Source organism: Natrix helvetica (genome assembly GCF_964273705.1).
Source record: "Natrix helvetica genome assembly, chromosome: W".
Taxonomy (NCBI): domain Eukaryota; kingdom Metazoa; phylum Chordata; class Lepidosauria; order Squamata; family Natricidae; genus Natrix; species Natrix helvetica.
In genome coordinates, this window is record NC_138555.1 from 47,464,650 (window position 1) to 47,485,251 (window position 20,602).

Below are 20,602 nucleotides of genomic sequence, written 5' to 3' on the forward strand. Positions count from 1 at the left end.
AGACGGCATTGGTCGCGTTGGTCGATGATCTCTGGCGGGCCTGGGACAGGGGCTGCTCCTCTGTCTTGGTCCTATTAGACCTCTCGGCGGCTTTCGATACCATGGACCATGGTATCCTACTGCGACGACTCGGGGGGTTGGGAGTGGTTCTCCTCCTACCTGTCGGATCGGTCGCAGTTTGTGTTGACTGGAGGGCAGAGATCGACCCCCAGGCGTGTCACTTGTGGGGTGCCCCAGGGGTCGGTTCTCTCACCCCTCCTGTTCAACATATACATGAAACCGCTGGGCGAGATCATCCGTGGTTTTGGGGTACGGTATCATCAATATGCTGATGATACCCAACTTTTCATCTCTACCCCAAACCACCCAAACGATGCCCTCGACGTGATGTCCCGATGCCTGGAGGCTGTGCGGATCTGGATGGGGAGGAACAGGCTCAAGCTCAATCCCTCCAAGACTGAGTGGCTGTGGTTTCCGTCATCCCGATTTGTGCATCTTGTTCCATCTTTGATGATAGGGGGAGAAATTTTAGCCCCCTCAGAGAAGGCTCGCAATCTGGGAGTCCTCCTGGATACGCGGCTTAGTTTAGAAGAACACCTGACGGCCGTGACCAGGGGGACCTTTTACCAGGTTCGCCTGGTACGTCAGTTGTGCCTCTTCCTGGATCGGGATGCTCTGTGCACAGTCACTCATGCCCTTGTCCTTTCTCGCCTGGACTACTGCAACGCTGTCTACATGGGGCTGCCCTTGAAGAGCACCCGGAGGGTTCAGCTGGTGCAAAATGCGGCTGCGCGGGTTATCATGGGGGTACCTAGGTGCTCCCATGTTACACCCCTTTTAGGCGGCCTGCACTGGTTGCCGGTTGTTTTCTGGGTGCGATTCAAGGTATTAATTATGACCTTTAAAGCGCTCCATGGCTTAGGCCCAGGGTACCTGCAAGACCACCTACTGCCACCAGTAGCCTCCCACCGTCCAGTACGATCCCACAGAGCTGGCCTCCTCAGGGTGCCGTCGGCCAGACAGTGTCGGATGGTGACCCCCAGGGGGAGAACCTTCTTTGTGGGAGCGCCTTCCCTCTGGAATGAGCTGCCCCCGGAGCTTTGCATAATCCCTGACCTCCGGTCCTTCCGACGCGCCCTAAAAAGTTGGCTTTTCCAGCAAGCCGGCCTGGCCTGTTAATTTTATCTCATTTTTTAAATGTATTGTCCTGTAAATTAGGTTTCTTTTTTTGGATATGTATTTAATTTCTTTTTAACTTTCGGGATGTGTGTTTTTTAATGTTGTACGCCGCCCTGAGTCCTTTGGGAGAAGGGTGGCATATAAATCCAATAAAACAAACAAACAAACAATCAGGCTGTAACAAACCCTGCTGTAGCCCCTCCCACCTTCGCCACATAAAAGAAGCGTTCAGGTAAGGACCAACGCTCTTTCTACGATAGCCTGTCCCGTAGAATTATAGGGAATGCCAAAAATGTGTTTAACTTGCCATTTCTCACAAAATTCAGCAAAGATTTTACTACGATATGCCGGGTCATTATCCGTTTTTAAAGTGGAGGGTAAGCCCATAACAGCAAATGTATGAATACAATGATTTATAAGATGTTTTGTGGCCTCTCCTTTTTGAGGAGTAGCCCAAATGAAATTCGAAGAAGTATCAATTGTAACATGAAGATATTTCCAGGGGGCAAAAGGAGGATATTGGGTAACATCCATTTGCCAAAGTTCATTGGCTTTGTGTCCTCTTTATTTAAAGTCATGGGCATATTTGTTTCAAATTGTATCATTATGACTCCTTCATAATCAGAATCTACAACCCCCGGGATTACAAAAATCCCCTGTTTACCAGCAGAGGAGCGAGGAAGCACCAGCCCCACGGTATTAACAGGCAAGGGACCTTTCAATTGAGATGCATTAAGATAACAACTCCTGGAAGAGAGAGATAGTTGTCTTCCTGATTAATTAAATCAATTCCTGCACTGCCGCTTGTGGCTCCTTAACTGTAGAGGCAGCAATTTGGCCGGGGCTTGCCGTGAGCCCGAAATCTAGTTTCCCTGATTATTGTTTTGGCCTCTACATTGGTTTGCCCAGTGATATCCTTTTTTGCATTTAGGACAAACTTTTTGGTCTGGCACCTTGGCCCCCACCTGGTCCATTACCTCTATGGGCGCCTCCACCTGGAGCTCGGCATTGTTGTTTAAAATGCCCAGGTTTTTTGCAATTAAAACAATTTCCTTTGGGCTTGCCAAAGTGCCCTTTTTGTAATGCAGCTGCTAATGCATCCATTTGAAAGGCATTTGTGCCTATGTCTGAACATGCCTTCAGCATGTCCGCTAAAGTATATTCTCCTTTATTTATAATAGACATCAAAGCTTTACGACAATCTGCATTAGCATGTTCATAAGCTAGTCGTTTCATCAATTCCCCGCTAGCTTCTTCATTATCTATTTGCCGTTGGATGGCTTCTTGTAATTTATCAATAAAATCAGAATAAGCCTTTCCTGCACCCTGACGTATGGATGAAAAAGATTTACTAGGTTTTCCTGACAGTGGCACTCTCTGAAAGGCCTTTATGACACATCGTCCTACAACTGGGTAGGCTTGTGGAGGTGTACCTGCAGCTTGTTGTTCTATGGTAGAAAAATTTCCAACTCCATATAATTGATCTGGTATGTACTGCCCTCCTGAATTGTTTCCTGCATGTATTGCCTCTCTTTGGTATTCTGAATCCCAAACTACATATTGTGCGGGTGTAAGAAGCATTCTAAACAGATCTTTCCAGTCTTGTGGGATCAACTGATAACCATTAGAAATACCTTCCAGCATGCCTGCCGTATAGGTAGAACGTAATCCCGTTTCAGTGATACTTTTCCGCAATTCTCTTAATACTTGGTATGGTAGTGGATTCCACTGATATTGGACCTGTTCTTGTGGGTTAACTGTTTGTACCAGTGGGAAGGCTTGAAGCACTTCTGCAAGTTCTTGTCCTGTGAGGTTTCCTTTCCTTCGTTCTTCTTGAAATCCTGCTCAGACCGCACCCATTAATCCTTGTGAAGAACCACTTAGTATGGGAGCGGTCGGGGAACTAATTTCCCCCGTCTTCAACGTAGTTGTTGCCGGCAAAGCTAGTTGTATATATGGAGGGGGAGCAAATCCCTCCTCTGGGATTAAAGAGAGCGGTGGGGACGGTGCCTTGAGTTTATGAGTCCTCACCTTCTCTATTATATCCCTGCATTTTTGCCACAACAATAAATGTTGAATGGGAGCTCGCGGCTCGGTATGTAATTGTATTCCAATTTTTACCCAGTCCCCTAATTCCCAAGTTCCTCCCTCGGGGTACCAGGGACATTGACAACCTATTTCACCTACTAAGTGTTCTAAATCATGTAAACTAACTCCTGTCACCCCATTATGCTTAAGTAATTTCTGCAGCTCTTTTGCATGAACCTTCTGCGGAGCTGACAGTTCCCCCCCCTCCCCGGTCATGAAATATTGGGAGCGAAGTTCGCTGTGGTGCACCTGAGCTTGTCCAGCCGAATGAGTATTAGGGAATCACGTCGGGGTCACCAGATGTTGGTAATGTAGAAATGAGGAAACAGACAGGAATAAGGTTGATGGGAAAGCACCCTGAACATCTCCAGGAGTTCCCTTTTATTGTAATTCTTCTCCACACAGCCAAAGCTCATTGGATAACATAATACATTTGGCAAATGCTGATTGCTTATATAAACGCATGATATCCTCGTGGACAACTCATACTATGGCTACATGACTCACATGTTTACTAGTTGATTTCCTGCTGCATGCCACGTGATATGCCTACGTGCCAAATCTATCGTTCCTTCTGATAAGGGAAGAGTTTAGAGGAAGAAGTGTGAGCATTAGTTCCCCAGCGTGGTTTGCCAGCTACTGAGAAACTAATTAACTCCACATGAAACATTTCCCATTTGTGAGTTCCTCACAAACATGAAATCCACCTCTGATTTTTATACATACGTGTGTGCGTGTGTATCTGTGTGTGTGTGTACAGTATGTGTGTATATATATTTCTTAGGAATAATTAGCTTGCTAATTAAGGGCCTTGAAAATTTGGGGGTTAGGGTCCACATATTGATTCATGTATTTTCCCCTTCTCCATTGGCTTTTCAAGGCCTTTTTATGGGCTCCTTTCATGCCTTCTGATCAAAATACAATTACTAATCAGTACAATTTCTAATATTGAATGCAGGTAGTTCTGGTAATGAAGGGCTACATGTCTTCAAAACTTTGTCACAGTTCTGATAATTGGGCAAAATCCATAATTAACCATACAATGCTAGTTTGTCTCTAGATGTTTTCCTGTTTTGTTTTGCCAGATATCCTGTCAAAACTGAAACAATTGCTATTGTTATTTTTTATTTGTACTGTTTTTCCCAATAGAAATACTGAGTAGTACCTATAACTAATTTGTGATTGTTTTAAAGTTTGACACTTTCCACCAGTATGTGGAAATCAAAACTTCCATCCTTCCTTGAGAATAAGAAATTCCTTTGTAAACCTGCATGTCCTTCTGCCTGAGCTACATAATTTTTGGAAGCTGTCTTTGTGTATTGCCTGCTTAGGATAATACCTTTTTTTGCAATCACTAAAATATCTAGATAAAGGGGGGGAAAAGTTTCAGTTTTCTGGATTGTAAAAAAAACAAAACACCCTAATTTAGGTTATTTTCCTGCATCACTTACGAAGGACACTAAAAAAAAGTTTCATTTTTCCATTTTAATTTCCAGATGTTTCATAACAGTTGCAGTCCCACTTCTGGGTAATTTTCCCTGGGAATTTAAAATACTATTTTCCCACCAAAGGTAGCACACTTAGTATGAGCATTGTTGAAAGTTATATTCTATGACTTCAAATTAAAACGACAACAGAACCTGTATTCTGCCATGTAGTCTATTGTAGTTGAAGTCGTGCAAAATGTTTGCCCGATTTGGGTTTTGAATAAAACACTATTAGGATTTTTTTGCTTTTTAGCATGCCAGCATGTATGCATAAGTACTTGTTTTTTATGCCGTACAAATGCAAGGGTGGGTGATTCAAAGAAGCAGACTTTGGTAGAAACTTCTTGAAGGCAATGTTGATTTTGGAACTTGATCTTGCTTTTTCTAAAGTAATTGGAAATGGGTCACAAGATCAGTTCTTGAATCTAGATTCCATTTTCAGAAGACATTGTTTCTGCTTGGCCCAAAATAAGACTATCAGGAATCTATTTGTGTTCTGAATCAAATTGCATATTGTCTCTTCCCTCCCCTTAATGAACAGAATGTTGACTCTTTCAAAAATACTTAGAAACAGTTATAACATGTACATCATAAAAAGATTAATAGGTATACAGAAGTAGGTAGGATTTGTAGAGTTTGCAGTGGATATTAGCTGGGAATGGGCTGGAAAAAATAGTTTCCCAACCTGTAGGGAGTTCAACATTTGAAAATTGTGTTAATGGGAAAAGCCAATGTAAATTAAACTGATTTTTTTTAAAAAATTCTTTAACCAAGTTTATGGTCATTCTAAAACTGCATAATTCCCTTCCCCTTGTTTTTATACCTTTTCAAATGTGGCTGTCTGCAGATGCATCCTTTTTTAATACCATTTTAGATATGTAAAATCAGTTGTCTTATATAAAGGAAAAAAGTTTATAAATACCAAATTTGTGGTTGTTAATGATTTTTTGTTTTTAAAATTGTTTTGCTTTGGTTCATTTTTATCAGTGTTAACAAGGGGTATTAAAAGAAAAATTCTGCTTGTATGTTAAAACAAAATTGAAATAATTTTTTATAATAAAATGAAAAGAATATTAATACTTTTGTCATGCAGTCTCATTTGACAGACTAGATACAGTTCTGAAATTCTATTCCTTTCCTATCATCCATTAAAAAAGAGTCATCTGACCATTGCTAGGAATGGACAGGGTTCTCTGTACTGTCAGTTCAACCACCTCTTTATTGGATCTGGGCCTCTTGGAATCTTAAAAGTGGCCAAGAAGGTGACCCATGGTTAGGTCTATCCTGTAGTGTCAGTCTCTCTTGAGGTAGGGGGTGATACTTCCAGCCTTGAAAGAGGCTGACACCCCCTCCTTAAGAGGCCATCCTTGAATCAAACAATTTTTGACAACTACCGAAGAGTCTCCAACCCTTCCCTCTTTTGGGGGGAGGTTGTTGAGAAGGTGGTAGAGATAACCTGATGAAAACCCTGCAGGATACATATAATCTAGTCTAAACTGTTTGCACAGCGCACTTGGGGCTGCCAGTGCCACCATGTTCCTTTTGATGTGTAGTCCCTATTGTGTGGCTGGTTTTACTCTTGTAATCCCTTCTGCTCCAATGAATATAAAACATTAATTCCCTTCTACACTAATTATCCGAGCACTGGAGTTAGTATTCCAAAGTGCAAGGGAGTTGGAAAAAGGAAAGCTGAAGTAAAATTCTTAGATGGCAAATAAAGGCCTAGTATGTAAAACTGATCAGTCTTGTTAATTACAGGCAGCAGCTGCCAGTGGGCTACCCAGTGCTTTACTTACTTACTTTACTTTAATTGGATTTGTTAACCGCTCCCTCTCCCCTAGGGGACTTGGGGCTGTGTACAGACAGAATAAAAACATTATAAAAAACATTATATACAGCAAATTACAAAACCCCATAAAAACAAATTAAACATAAGTCTGTACAATAATGCCTAGATTAATTAATGATTAAAACCAAATTAAAATACCCCAATTTAAAATAACCAGTCAGGAAGATCAAGGGATTAGATCATGATTGCGATTGGGTCAGGCCAGCTAATTGGAACAGGTGGGTCTTGAGTTCCTTAGGAAGGAGTGGAGGTCAGTAATGATTCTAATGTCAGGGGGGAGGTCGTTCCAGAGGGTCGGGCCCATCACAGAGAAGGCCCTACTCCTGGGCGTCGCCCGCTGGCATTGTTTAGCGGACGGCACCCGGAGGAGTCCCTCCCTGTGAGAGCGAATTGGTCGCAGGGATGTATGGGGTAGGATGCGATCCCGCAAATAACTAGGTCAGAGCTGGGATAAGCATTTCAAAGGGCAGTGGAGTTTTTGGTTAATGACAGAGCTGCCAGTCCCAATTGTTGCTAAACCAGGGCCAGATGCACCACGCCCACCCCAGCTCCGTCACAATACATCACATGACGGCAACGTGACACAGGAAGTTTGACACCCGTGCCTACAGGAAATTATCTGGACTTAGAACAGATTGTGTAGTAAACAAGCTTTGTTGAGGCCTGAGTGGGGGAAGTACAGTATTCCCATTCTCATCTGTTGACCTCTCAGCAGTTTCTGAGACTATCACCCATGATATTTTTATGGACTGTCTGCAGGGATTGGGAAGATGGTGCTGGTCTGCTCCTTCCTCAGGTAGGCAGTTCCACTCAGTATTGGGGCAAGAGAGATTAGCCCAATGGCTATTCCTTTGTGGGGTGCTGCAGGGGTCAGTTTTCTCCCATCTGTTTAACATTACATGAAGTTACTGGGAGACATCATCTGACAGTTTGAGGATCAATATCATTAATGTGGTTATATCAAACCTTGCTACCCCAGGCCAGACGGATGGTTATCACTGAAGTATTGCACCAGTGCCTGGAGTCTGTGAGGGTCTCGATGGGAGAAAATAAGCTTAAACCAGGAGTGAAATTCAGCAGGTTCTGAACCGGTAGCGGAAATTTTGAGTCGTTCAGAGAACCGGCAAATACCACCTCTGGCTGGCCCCAGAGTGGGGTGGGAATGGAGATTTTGCAATATCCTTCCCCTGCCACGCCCACCAAGCCACACCCACAGAACCAGTAGTTAAAAAAATGAATTTCAACACTGGCTTAAACTGAATACTTGCAAAATGGAATTGAAGTTTTTCCACCAGAGTTCTCTGCTGTAGGGGTGTCTATTACAGCAGTACCGCTGAAGGAGCAAGCTCACCTCTTGCAGCTTCTTCTGGACTTGCAGCTCCTACTGGAACAGCACATGGAGACTGGCTGGGAGGCCTTTTCCCAGCTTTGCCAGATGTGCCAGTGGTGCCCCTACTGGGGTGAGAGGATCTTGCTATAGTGACTCATACCTGTCACCAGCAGCATAGACTAATGCAGTGTGATGTTCATGGGGCTGCAGTTGATTTAGTCCATGTGCTGATTTGGAGTATGTTACACAGTGTTGTAGACCCTACACTGGCTACTAATAGGTTTCTGGGTGCAATTTAAGGTGTCAGGGTTAACCAGGATCTCTACTACGCATGCCCAAGATGGTGTCCTGTCGCGTTTGAGGAGAGCTTCGGGGAGATGATTGTCCTTCTTGGGGCTTGCAGGGGTACCCTATTCCATCGTTGGTTCCAGGTCCAGTTATGAGAACTTCCTGGGACCTCGGGGGTACCCTTGAGCTGCGATGTCCTGCCTTATAGCCGGAACATCGTGAGTGAAATGGGGCGGTTAGGGGTGAAAGGAGAATGGAGAGCGTCAGCGGCTGCCGGTGTGGGTGTGGTCAGCAGCTGGGGCGGGACGCCCGGGGTCTCTGCAGCCGGCGTGGGTATAGTCGGCGGTGGTGGCGGGACGCCCGGTCTGGGGTCTCTACAGCTGCCGCTCCCCACGCCGTGGTGTTATCCCGGTTGCTCCCCCCCTCCTCCTTGCTTATGAACATGATAAATTAGATCAGCGGGGAGGGGCTGAGGCAGCTGGCATGGATACTAACGCCAGCGGAAGATGGCTTCGGGAGTTGGTGTGGGCGCAGTTGGAGTGGGGGGGGTCCTTCGTTGTGCCCCCCCGGTATTACCGCCGTTGCCTGGGCCACCGTACTGTGCCATTGGGCCCCCCCTCCTGTGATATTATGGACTAGGTCAACGGAGTGCTGCCCTGGCGATGGATGTGAGTGCGGCTGGCGTGGGCGGAGCTTAGCTGTTGGAGTTGGAGCAACCGCCGATGCCACCACTGTCCTCGTTGCTGCCATCACTGGCCGCTTCACCACCTCGCAAGCTAGCATCTACTGTGATTTTGGACAGCTGTCCATTAGCCTTACATATTGTCCCCAACACCGACTATTTTTATGATGGACATAGCTTCCTGCTACCCCCTTGAACACTGCCGGCTGCCCCCCCCCCTGTTAACATGTCATCTCCTCGTTCCATCTCCCCATGATGTCATCCCGTTTGGTTGATGCCACACTCTCCTCTACGTTATACTGTGACAGAACTTTATTCCCTCTGGGAGCTCCCCCTTTCCTGGGGATGGCCTTCTGACCTATCAAGATGCTTCCTTAATGACGGATGTTGGGATCCCGAGAGGTGGCATGCGAAGAAGAGACTTCTTACGGGGTTTTTACAGGGGCTTTTAAACCAAATTTTAAGGAGGGGGAGGAGGGGTTGATTCGGATGGCTCAGACAGGCTTGGGGAGGAGTCTGCTAGGGCACAGGCCAGAGCTAACTAATGGGCGTGGGTTGGGAGGGCTAGGAAGGGTTGGGATTCCGGGGGAGACATTAAGCCATTCCATTGGGGGGTTCACCATCTCTACTGTAGGTGGGAGAGGCAGATATGGTGGGGGCCGAGGGCCAAATGATGTTTGGAGGACGCGGGTTTGCTGTTTAAGAGCGATCACGCGTTCCGACCCTCATCGCCCTTCTCGCACCCCCGGGTGCTCGGGATTACAGGACCCTGGTCTCCGGCTGGTGTCACTTAACGCCAGGTCCGTGGTACATAAGGCTCCCCTCATTTACGACCTCATACAAGAGGGTAGAGCAGGGACTTCCGGTTCCGGCAGCTGACGGAGACGGGCAACTCGTTGCTCGCTCCGGCTCCCCGGTGGGCTTCCCCACTTCTTGGGGGGCACAGGACGCCCCGTAGAGGCGTCCTGCCGGAGGAGCGGCATCGCGGGGGATCCCTGCATCGGCGGCGGCTGGCGGGAGGTCCCCTGCGCACTCAAGGCACCGGGGAGCAGATCGGAGGGCGCGTGGGCGCGTCTTCGCTGACAGGCTGTTCAGAGTAAAAAAAGAAAGCTGAAGGATGCGGCGGCGGAGCGGTGAGGTGTAGACTCCCTTCATTCCTATTACCAACTATAAAATCTGTCAGCTGTGCAAACTTGAACTTTTGGCTTGATTTGGAGAGGTGCGGCTGGAGGGGAGGGGGATTTCCCCCCCCCCCTTGGACAAGCGGCTGGAAACAAGTGAGCTCGCAGCCCCAAGGGAAGGAGGAGGGGGAGAGCCAAACTAAAGATGTCACACCCCTACTAAATGGATTTTCAGACTTAAACCTTTAATGTTTAAGACAATGAGATCTGGAAGCCCTGGGAACTTTGAACTTTGAAAACTTTATTTGTTGCCTCAATACCCAAAGCTGGCAGGGCAAGATGGCACACTTCCGTTGTCTTCATGAGATGTGAGACTTGACTCCACCCTTTAACTTCAGGCTTCCGGTCTTTGTCTCCGTGCTACCTGGATAATTCTCTTGTGGATTGTTTGCTTTTGAACCCCCTGGAGTGAAAAACGACTGCTCTTTTGCCAGGGTGATTAGAAAATTCCCCTGTGCCTGGACTCTCTGCCTCCTGGACTCTCTTGACTGATCCTTCTTTATACTGACTGGACTCTTTATTTTATAAACAATGGCATCTAAAAGACCACCTCCTGGAAAGTCAGGCTTTGCTGCCTCAGCCCCAACATCTGCAACCTCCAGTCCAAGCACACAATCAACGTTAATAGGCTTCAAGCAACCTAAATCTATGGACCTGGAGCTTCATCAAATGTTACAACAACTTCTACAGGGACAAGAGGAAATAAAGAGACAATTGAAGGAGATGAAAGAAGAAATTAAAGAGAACCAGGATAAAATTAATAAGAACTCACAGAGACTGGATCTTTTGGAAGATGGGGCGGCTGAGATGAAGGGAGGGATAGAGGGTGTGCAAAGGGGAAACAAAGAACTTGACACCCAACAAATGAAAATAGAGTTTGAGAGAATGGCCTTTATGGAAAAAAATAAACTACTTCTAGAAAAACCAGAAGACACTTCAGTAGAGGTACAAGACACGGGAGGGGCCGGAGCACTGCCAGCTGGGGGAGATGGGGCGACATCAAGAAAGCTCAGATCACACAAATAAGCAAGAAAATCCACGTGATATAAACTGACCGAAATTACCAATTGAATTTACCACACTGACTATATGCTATTATGTAATATTTGAATTTTATGCAAATGTATATTATGAGTTTGGAGGGGGGGGTGCACCTACCACATTTCGCAGCTGCCAAAATTTGTAACCTTTCCCTTTTCCCTATGTAAAACATTAAAAAACCAATAAAAAACTTTATTTTAAAAAAAAAAGAGGGTAGAGCAGACCTGGCGTGCATTACGGAGACCTGGTTGGGCCATGAGGGGTGTGTGCCCCTTAGCGAACTATGCCCACCAGGCTTCCAGGCGTTTCACCAGCCGAGAGCCCAGGGCAGGGGCCGGGGGGGGGGGTGGCGGCGGTGGTTATTAGGGAAAGTCTCAGACCTCAGGAGGTCACTGTGCCTCAGATAGGCGGGTGTGAGTCCCTCTTTGTGAAGTGGGGCCTTGGAGCTCAGGTGGGCCTTTTTGTTACGTACCTGTCTCCCTGCTACGTTTCATCGGCCCTGCCTGAGCTGCTGTATGTCTTAGCTGGATTGGCGGTTGATTTCCCCAGGCTCATGGTCCTGGGGGATTTCAATCTGCCTTCCATTGGCGAGACATCCGAGTCAGCTCGGGAGTTCATGGCTTCCATGACAGCTATGGATCTAACTCAGTTAATTCAAGACCCCACCCATAATGGGGGACACACGCTCGACCTGATTTTTGTCTCTGGGCAGTGGATAGATGATCTAGATTTAGGGGATATTTCTATTCAACCCTTGTCATGGTCTGATCATTTCCTCATCAGGCTTGACTTCCATACCGCTACCCCTTGCTGCAGGGAGGCGGAACCGACTAGATGGTTCCGCCCCAGGCACCTGATGGACCCCGAAAGGTTCCTGATGGAGCTTGGGACTTTTCCTGAATCCCTTGCTCACAACTCGACCGAATCCCTAGTGGAAGCCTGGGATAGGGCTGCCGCTGGGGCTTTGGATCGTGTTGTGCCTTTGCGGCATTTGACCCGGTGTCGATCCCGGGTGGATCCCTGGTTTACCGAGGAGCTCCGGGAGATGAAATGCCGGAAAAGACGCCTAGAGAGTGGCTGGAGGGCCAGCCGCACCGAATCTGATCGAACACTAGTAAGAATTCATATTAAATCCTACTTAGTGGCGATAGAAGCGGCAAAACGGCAATATTTTTCCGCTATTATCGCGTCTGCAGATAACCGCCCAGCCGCCCTGTTTAGGGTGACCAGCTCCTTACTTAACCAAGGAACTGGGGAAGACCCCTTGCAGGGTAGGACTGAAGAATTTGTTCAGTATCTGCAGGATAAAATCGCTCAGATCCGGACAGGCTTGGACTCTGACTGGGTAGATTCGGGTGAGCCAACGGGGATGAATCTTGAGGAGACAATCTGTGATGGGTTTGACCCTGTGACCCCCGAAGGCATGGACAGGATTATGGGGAGACTGAGTGCTGCCACTTGTGTGCTGGACCCGTGTCCCTCTTGGTTAGTTTCGGCTTTCCGGGAGGTGACACGAGGCTGGCTCCAGGCGATTACCAATGCTTCATTGAGAGAGGGGTTCTTTCCCACCGCCTTGAAGGAGGCGGTGGTGAGGCCCCTCCTTAAGAAGCCTTCTCTGGACCCAGCTTCTTTAGCCAACTATCGGCCGGTCTCCAACCTTCGCTTTGTAGCAAAGGTTGTCGAGAGAGTAGTAGCACGTCAGCTTCCCCAGTACCTGGATGAAGCTGTCTACCTGGATCCGTTTCAGTCGGGTTTCAGGCCCAGGTACAGCACGGAGACGGCATTGGTCGCGTTGGTCGATGATCTCTGGCGGGCCTGGGACAGGGGCTGCTCCTCTGTCCTGGTCCTATTAGACCTCTCGGCGGCTTTCGATACCATCGACCATGGTATCCTACTGCGACGACTCGGGGGGTTGGGAGTGGTTCTCCTCCTACCTGTCGGATCGGTCGCAGTTTGTGTTGACTGGAGGGCAGAGATCGACCCCCAGGCGTGTCACTTGTGGGGTGCCCCAGGGGTCGGTTCTCTCACCCCTCCTGTTCAACATATACATGAAACCGCTGGGCGAGATCATCCGTGGTTTTGGGGTACGGTATCATCAATATGCTGATGATACCCAACTTTTCATCTCTACCCCAAACCACCCAAACGATGCCCTCGACGTGATGTCCCGATGCCTGGAGGCTGTGCGAATCTGGATGGGGAGGAACAGGCTCAAGCTCAATCCCTCCAAGACTGAGTGGCTGTGGCTTCCGTCATCCCGATTTGTACATCTTGTTCCATCTTTGACGATAGGGGGAGAAATTTTAGCCCCCTCAGAGAACGCTCGCAATCTGGGAGTCCTCCTGGATACGCGGCTTAGTTTAGAAGAACACCTGATGGCCGTGACCAGGGGGGCCTTTTACCAGGTTCACGTGGTACGTCAGTTGCGCCCCTTCCTGGATTGGGTTGCTCTGTGCACAGTCACTCATGCCCTCGTCCTTTCTCGCCTGGACTACTGCAACGCTCTCTACATGGGGCTGCCCTTGAACAGCACCCGGAGGCTTCAGCTGGTCCAGAATGCGGCTGCACGGGTTGTCATGGGGGTACCTAGGTGCTCCCATGTTACACCCCTTTTAGGCGGCCTGCACTGGTTGCCGGTTGTTTTCAGGGTGCGATTCAAGGTATTAATTATGACCTTTAAATTATGTACCTGCGAGACCACCTACTGTATATACAACACAAACATATATATATGTATGTATGTATGTATGTATGTATGTATGTATGTATGTATTGTGTTACAACCCCTAGTATGCCCAAATATAGGAGGGAGCTCACTACTCCCCCTTTCTGTCCTTCGGCTATATATATGTGTGTGTTGTATTTGTGCTGATAAATAAATAAAGGGAGACTAGTATGGATCCATTTCAAGCTATTTAGCTCTCATCAGCTAGCCATACCCTTACTGGGATTCGAACCAGGGCTGTATTGCATATTAGGCCGATGTAATTGCCACTAAGCCACAGGCTCTCCTCCTTTATCAGCTAAGCCAGGGAAATAGGTATGTATTTGTGTTACAAATACAACACAAATATAAAAAGGCAACATTAAAAATAAAAATATGGGTTTCTGTCTGGATGGTTTTCTGTGATGAGCCGAATGACAGAAAGAGGGAGTAGTGAGCTCCCTCCCATATTTGGGCATACCAGGGGTTGTAACACAAATACATATATATATATATATATATATATATATATATATATATATATATATATATATATATATATGTGTGTGTGTGTGTGTGTGTGTGTGTGTGTGTGTGTGTGTGTGTGTGTGTGTGTGTGTGTGTGTGTGTGTGTTTTCGTATATATTTGTTTTCATAGATTTTCACGGGTACAGGTATGCAGGTCTTGGCGTATTCGGGTCTTTTCCCGTGTAAGATTGAGAGTATCTTGGCAACGTTTCGACAAGGTCCCACTCGCCATCTTCAGGCTGGTGCCTTCGGCTTCGTGCTTCTGCGAGCAAAGCGTGATTGGAGCTGCCGTCTTTCTATAAATATTGGTGGGAGTGTGTGGACTGCTGGCTTTGTTGCTGTAAGCAGATTGGTTGACTGTGTTGTAACATCTTGATTAGTTGATGGAGTTGATGTTTGCAGACTAGTCAGCTGTTTCGTAACATCCTGTGTGGCTGAGGTACTGGCTGTGTGCCTATTGTTCTTTTGTGTTGTAACGACCTGGGCAATGGGCTGTGTGATGACATCCTGAGCTCTATTGTAGTGATATCCTGAGTCCTGTGCTGCAACCTCCTGGGGGGTTCGCTGCGTTGTAACATCCTGAGCCTTTGCGTTGTAACCTCCTGAGTTCTGTGATGTAATGTCCTGAGCAGATGGCTGTGGTGTAACATCCCAGGCTTTGGTTTGGCTCCGAGTTTGCGGTCTGGCCATGTGTTCATGGCGTGTGTAAGTTTGCTTTGTGTGGAGGTCAGAGGGGAGTGCAGCAGTTGGTGATGCCACCGTGGTTTGGCTTCTGGAAGGTGGTTGCATTTGGTCTATGGGATGGGTTTGGGTTTGAGTCTGGTGAGGGTGATTGGTGGTTGCGTCCTGTGTTTTTCTGGGTCCGGTGTTGGTTTTTGTGGCTGGGACTCGTTTGTTGAATAGGGCTAGTGACGATACCTCCCGCCTACCAGACATCTGGAAATTGTTTTTCTTTGGAATCCGTTGGAGATTAATACGTTTGTATAATACACAAACGTATTAATCTCCAATGGATTCCAAAGAAAAACAATTTAATTTAAAGTGTGGAAGAAAAGGTGCACAAGCAGCAGGGATGACCGCAGCCTGGAGAGGATTATCAGGAAAAGGCCATTCAAAAGTGTTGGGGAGTTTCACAAGGAGTGGACTGAGGCTGGAGTCAGTGCATCAAGAGCCACCACACACAGACGGATCCTGGACATGGGCTTCAAATGTCGTATTCCTCTTGTCAAGCCGCTCCTGAACAACAAACAATGTCAGAAGCGTCTTACCTGGGCTAAAGAAAAACAGACCTGGTCTGTTGCTCAGTGGTCCAAAGTCCTCTTTTCTGATGAGAGCAACTTTTGTATCTCATTTGGAAACCAAGGACCCAGAGTATGGAGGAAGAATGGAGAGGCACACACTGCAAGATGCTTGAAGTCCAGTGTGAAGTTTCCACAGTCTGTGTTGATTTGGGGAGCCATGTCATCTGCTGGTGTTGGTCCACTGTGCTTCATTAAGTCCAGGGTCAACGCAGCTGTCTACCAGGAGATTTTGGAGCACTTCATGCTTCCTTCCGCAGACGAGCTTTATGGGGATGCTGACTTCATTTTCCAGCAGGACTTGGAACCTGCCCACACTGCAAAAAGCACCAAAACCTGGTTCAATGACCATGGGATTACTGTGCTTGATTGGCCAGCAAACTCACCTGACCTGAACCCCGTAGAGAATCTATGGGCATTGCCAAGAGAAATATGAGAGACATGAGACCGAACAATGCAGAAGAGCTGAAGGCCGCAATTGAAGCATCCTGGTCTTCCATAACACCTCAGCAATGCCACAGGCTGAGAGCTTCCATGCCACGCCACATTGAGGCAGTAATTGCTTCAAAAGGGGCCCAAACCAAGTACTGAGTACATATGCATGCTTATACTTTTCAGAGGTCCGATATTGTTCTATGTACAATCCTTGTTTTATTGATTGCATGTAATATTCTAATTTTCTGAGATTGTGGATTTGGGGTTTTCATGAGCTGTAAGCCATAATCATCACAATTATGACAAATCACAGCTTGAACTATCTTGCTTTGCATGTAATGAGTCTATCTCATATATTAGTTTCACCTTTTAAGTTGCATTACTGAAATAAATGAACTTTTGCACGATATTCTAATTTTTTGAGTTTCACCTGTAAGACTCAAGCCTATGCCGATGACTTAATATTTGTTTTAGAAGATCCACTAGAATCCAGTCTGAAATTAATTCAAAAATTAGAAGTATATGGCGAAGTGGCAGGATTTAAAATTAATAAAAGCAAAACAAAAATGATAACTTAAGAATATGACAAAAAAGCAAGAAGAGGAATTGGAATTAGTAACTAAAATGCAAATAACTAAGAAAGTGAAATTCTTGGGGATCTGGGTGTCGACAAAATGTTCTACTATTAAAGACGACAATTGTAATAAACTGGTGACACAAATAAAGAAAGATTTAGAAAGCTGGAAAAATATTCAACTATCACTAATGGGACATATAGCCACAGTTAAAATGAATATTTTACTAAGAATTTTATTTTTGTTGCAAGCCGCACCTATTAATCTGGGTAAAACTTTCTTTCAGGAATTAAACAAACTAACTGCTAGGTTCATCTGGCAAGGACGAAAAGCGAGGATTAAACTAAAGTCAATGCAAGATAGCAAGGAGAGAGGAGGCTTAGCATTACCAAATTGGGAGTTATACGCATTAGCAGTAACAACAACATGGGTGAAGGACTGGATAGAGTTAACGAATAAAAGAATCTTTGACCTAAAAAGCTATGAATGGAAACTTTCCAAATGACTGTTCTCCGATCCCTGGGGAGGGCTGAGCCAAAATGGCATTTCTTCCCCCGTTTCTGTTGTCGTTACAAATGAACTGTCGTCTCTGAAAAACTTTTTGGGCTGGAATTATAAAACCCGGGTGAACCCTAGAGGAATCTCCTTGTACAACTCTACCTTGGATTGGGAAAAATTGATCTTAACCAGAGGGGAGCCGTATTGAAGATCGATATCCCACACTGGACTTTGCCTGTCTCTTAGGCCCCCCCTGACGGCGCACTCCTACAGACACCATCTTTTCTGCTTAGACCTATAACTTTTTTTGAACTTTGAAATGCCTGCAAAAAAGCCTCCACCCAAACCAGCCTCGGCTCCATCTTCTGCTGTTTCAAGCCCGGTTCCCCCGCAAACGCAATTAACCTCTTTTTTGCAACCCAAAGCTCCCGAGGGGGAACAGCAGTCTCAAGAAACGTTCCACCAAATGTTTCAGACACTCTTAAAGGGACAGGACGAAATAAAAAAGCAGCTGGCAGACTTAAAGGAAGAACTCAGACAGAATCAACAACAGACTTTACAAAATAGTCAAAAAATAAATGCTCTGGAGGAGGGTGCTGTGGGGGTGGGAGAAGAGATGAAGGCTTTACAAAAAAAAAATGTTGGGTTTGAGAGCTAAATGGAAAGAATGGAATTTGAAAGGATGTCTTTTTTTCTTAGATTTCAAAATATACCTGAAACAGAGGGTGAAGACTTAAGAGAGACTATGATAACAATGTTAGCAGATTATATTAAAAGAGATAAACAGCAGCTAGGGTGGGATATTGACCTGATATATAGAATCAATTCAGCATATGCTAGAATACACAATGTTCCAAGGGAGGTACATGTTAAGTTTTTTAGAAAGACTACAAGAGATGAGATCCTAGGAGTTCAAAGGGGGGAACCTCTAAGATATAAGGACAAAGAAATAACCATTCTGAAACAGATACCAAAAAGAATAAGAGATAAGAGGAAGAAATTCTTCTTTCTAACTAAAAAGCTATATGAAAAAAATATCTGGTTTCGGTGGTTAATTCCAGAAGGCTTGTTGATTTTTTGGGAGGGGGGTAGAGTGAGAATTAACACAGTGGTGGAGGCAGAAGCCTTCATGGGAAAACATAAGGACCTCCTAGGTGAAACAAGAGACGGCACACAAGACATGAAGCGGGGAGGAGCCTTGGCTCAGCCAACAGACAGGGGAGAGGAGACAGCAATGAAACTTAGGTCACAGAAATGAATTAAAAACATATCGTAATTGCTAATATAACGAAATGTAGAAGTGATATAAAGTATGGTTGAAGATGTCAAAGAATTGAGTAAAATAACTGCTAATATGAACGTAACAATGATATTTTGATATATATAAAATATGAAAGAGATGCAAGATTCCGGGGAAGTACCACCTTCCGTATGATGTAGCTGTCAAAAAAAATTTCCCACACTTATGTACCCTTTTCCCCAAAATATTTGAAAAAAACCAATAAAACTTGTTATAAAAAAGAATAAAAGAATCTTGACTTTAGAAGGCCATGATCTGCAAGCAGGTTGGCATATGTTCCTATGGGGTGATAAAAGTAAAATGCACAAATACTTTCAAAAACATCTAATTAGAAATGCGTTATTGCAAAACTGGTTCAAAATTTTAAAAAACCACTATGTGAAAATCCCGAATTGGCTATCCCCGACAGAAAGGACGACGCACCCAAATTTTACAGATATTAATAAAGTGTTAAGATACAGAGACTTAATTAACGGACAGGGAAAGTTAAAAACAATAGAAGAATTAGCAGAACAAAGCATGAAATTTGACTGGCTAACCTAATTGCAAATCAAAACTAAACATAATAATGATACTAAATTATACAGCATCGAAATGGAACCACACGAATTAGATAAAATAATCCAAAGCTCAGAAAGAAAGATGATAGGGAGAATATATAAATTTCTTCTGAAGTATAAAATGGAAGAAGAAATTGTGAAAGAACAAATGGTAAAATGGACACAAAACTTTGGCTACAATATTGAATTAGATAAATGGGAAAAATTTGGGGGAACAAATTTAAAAATGACACTATTGGTTGCATACAAGGAAAACCAGTACAAAATGTTTTACAGATGGCACCTGGCACCAGTAAGGCTAGCAAAAATCTTAGCAAATACCTCCCCAAAATGTTGGAAATGTGAATCAACACATGGAACTTATTATCACGTATGGTGGACTTGTGAGGAGGCTAAAAAGTATTGGAAAAGGATTAAAAATTGGCTAGAGTCAATAACAGGAGTCAAAATAGATTGGAAACCAGAAGTTTTTCTACTAGGAATAATGACTGCGAAATATAAAAAAGAAATCCAGTATTTAATTTTACATATAATTATGGCGGCGAGGATTGCCTTTGCTCAGAAATGGAAAAATAAATTAATACCAAGTGAACATGAAATAATAAGAAAGGTTATGGACTGTGCCGAAATGGACAAATTAACAAAAGAAATCCAGGGAAAAGAAGAAACAGAATATTACCAGATATGGGAAAAATGGTATAGGTGGATGGAGGAAAGAAACAAGGATCAATGAAAGAAGTCAATAAAGTCCAAAAATAGAAGTTTAAATTTATTAGAGGTAATTACTCAATATAGCAAAAAAATGAGTAAAATAAGAGGGTTAAAAATGGTGAAACGCAAATGAAATATACTAGAAGGGGAAATAACATAAGGAGAATTGTATCGATTTGAAATTGCTATTAGAAAGAACAGGAATTTCCTGTTTGTACTGTATTGTATAAACGTAGTATACGTCTACGTTTTGTGTGTGTGTATTTTGTATGTTTGTGTGTGTGTGTGTGTATATATATATATATGTGTGTGTGTGTGTGTGTGTGTGTGTGTGTGACCTTCCTCCCATATTTAGTCATACCAGGGGTTGTAACATAAATACATACCTATTTCCCTGGCTCAACTGATAAGGAAGAGAACCCGTGGCTTAGTGGTTAAGACTCCTGCCTAAGATATATACAGCCCGGGTTCTAATCCCAGTAAGGGTATGGCTAGCTGATGAGAGCTAATTAGCTCGAAATAGATCTATCCTAGTCTCCCTTTATTTATTTATCAGTACAATTACAACACAAATATAAAAAGGCAACAGTAAAAATAAAAATATGGTTTTCTGCCTGCATGGTCTTTGTGATAAGCCGAAGGACAGAAAGAGGGAGTAGTGACCTTCCTCCCATATTTAGTCATACCAGGGGTTGTAACATAAATACATACCTATTTCCCTGGCTCAACTGATAAGGAAGAGAACCCGTGGCTTAGTGGTTAAGACTCCTGCCTAAGATATATACAGCCCGGGTTCTAATCCCAGTAAGGGTATGGCTAGCTGATGAGAGCTAATTAGCTCGAAATAGATCTATCCTAGTCTCCCTTT

At 44.8% G+C, this 20,602-nt stretch overlaps 1 long non-coding RNA gene across 1 annotated transcript in view; it reads left to right on the forward strand.

The window, feature by feature from the left end:
* LOC309400684 overlaps positions 1 to 20,602 on the forward strand; it is a 209,584-nt gene that overhangs the window by 110,158 nt on the left and 78,824 nt on the right. The window lies entirely within an intron of this gene.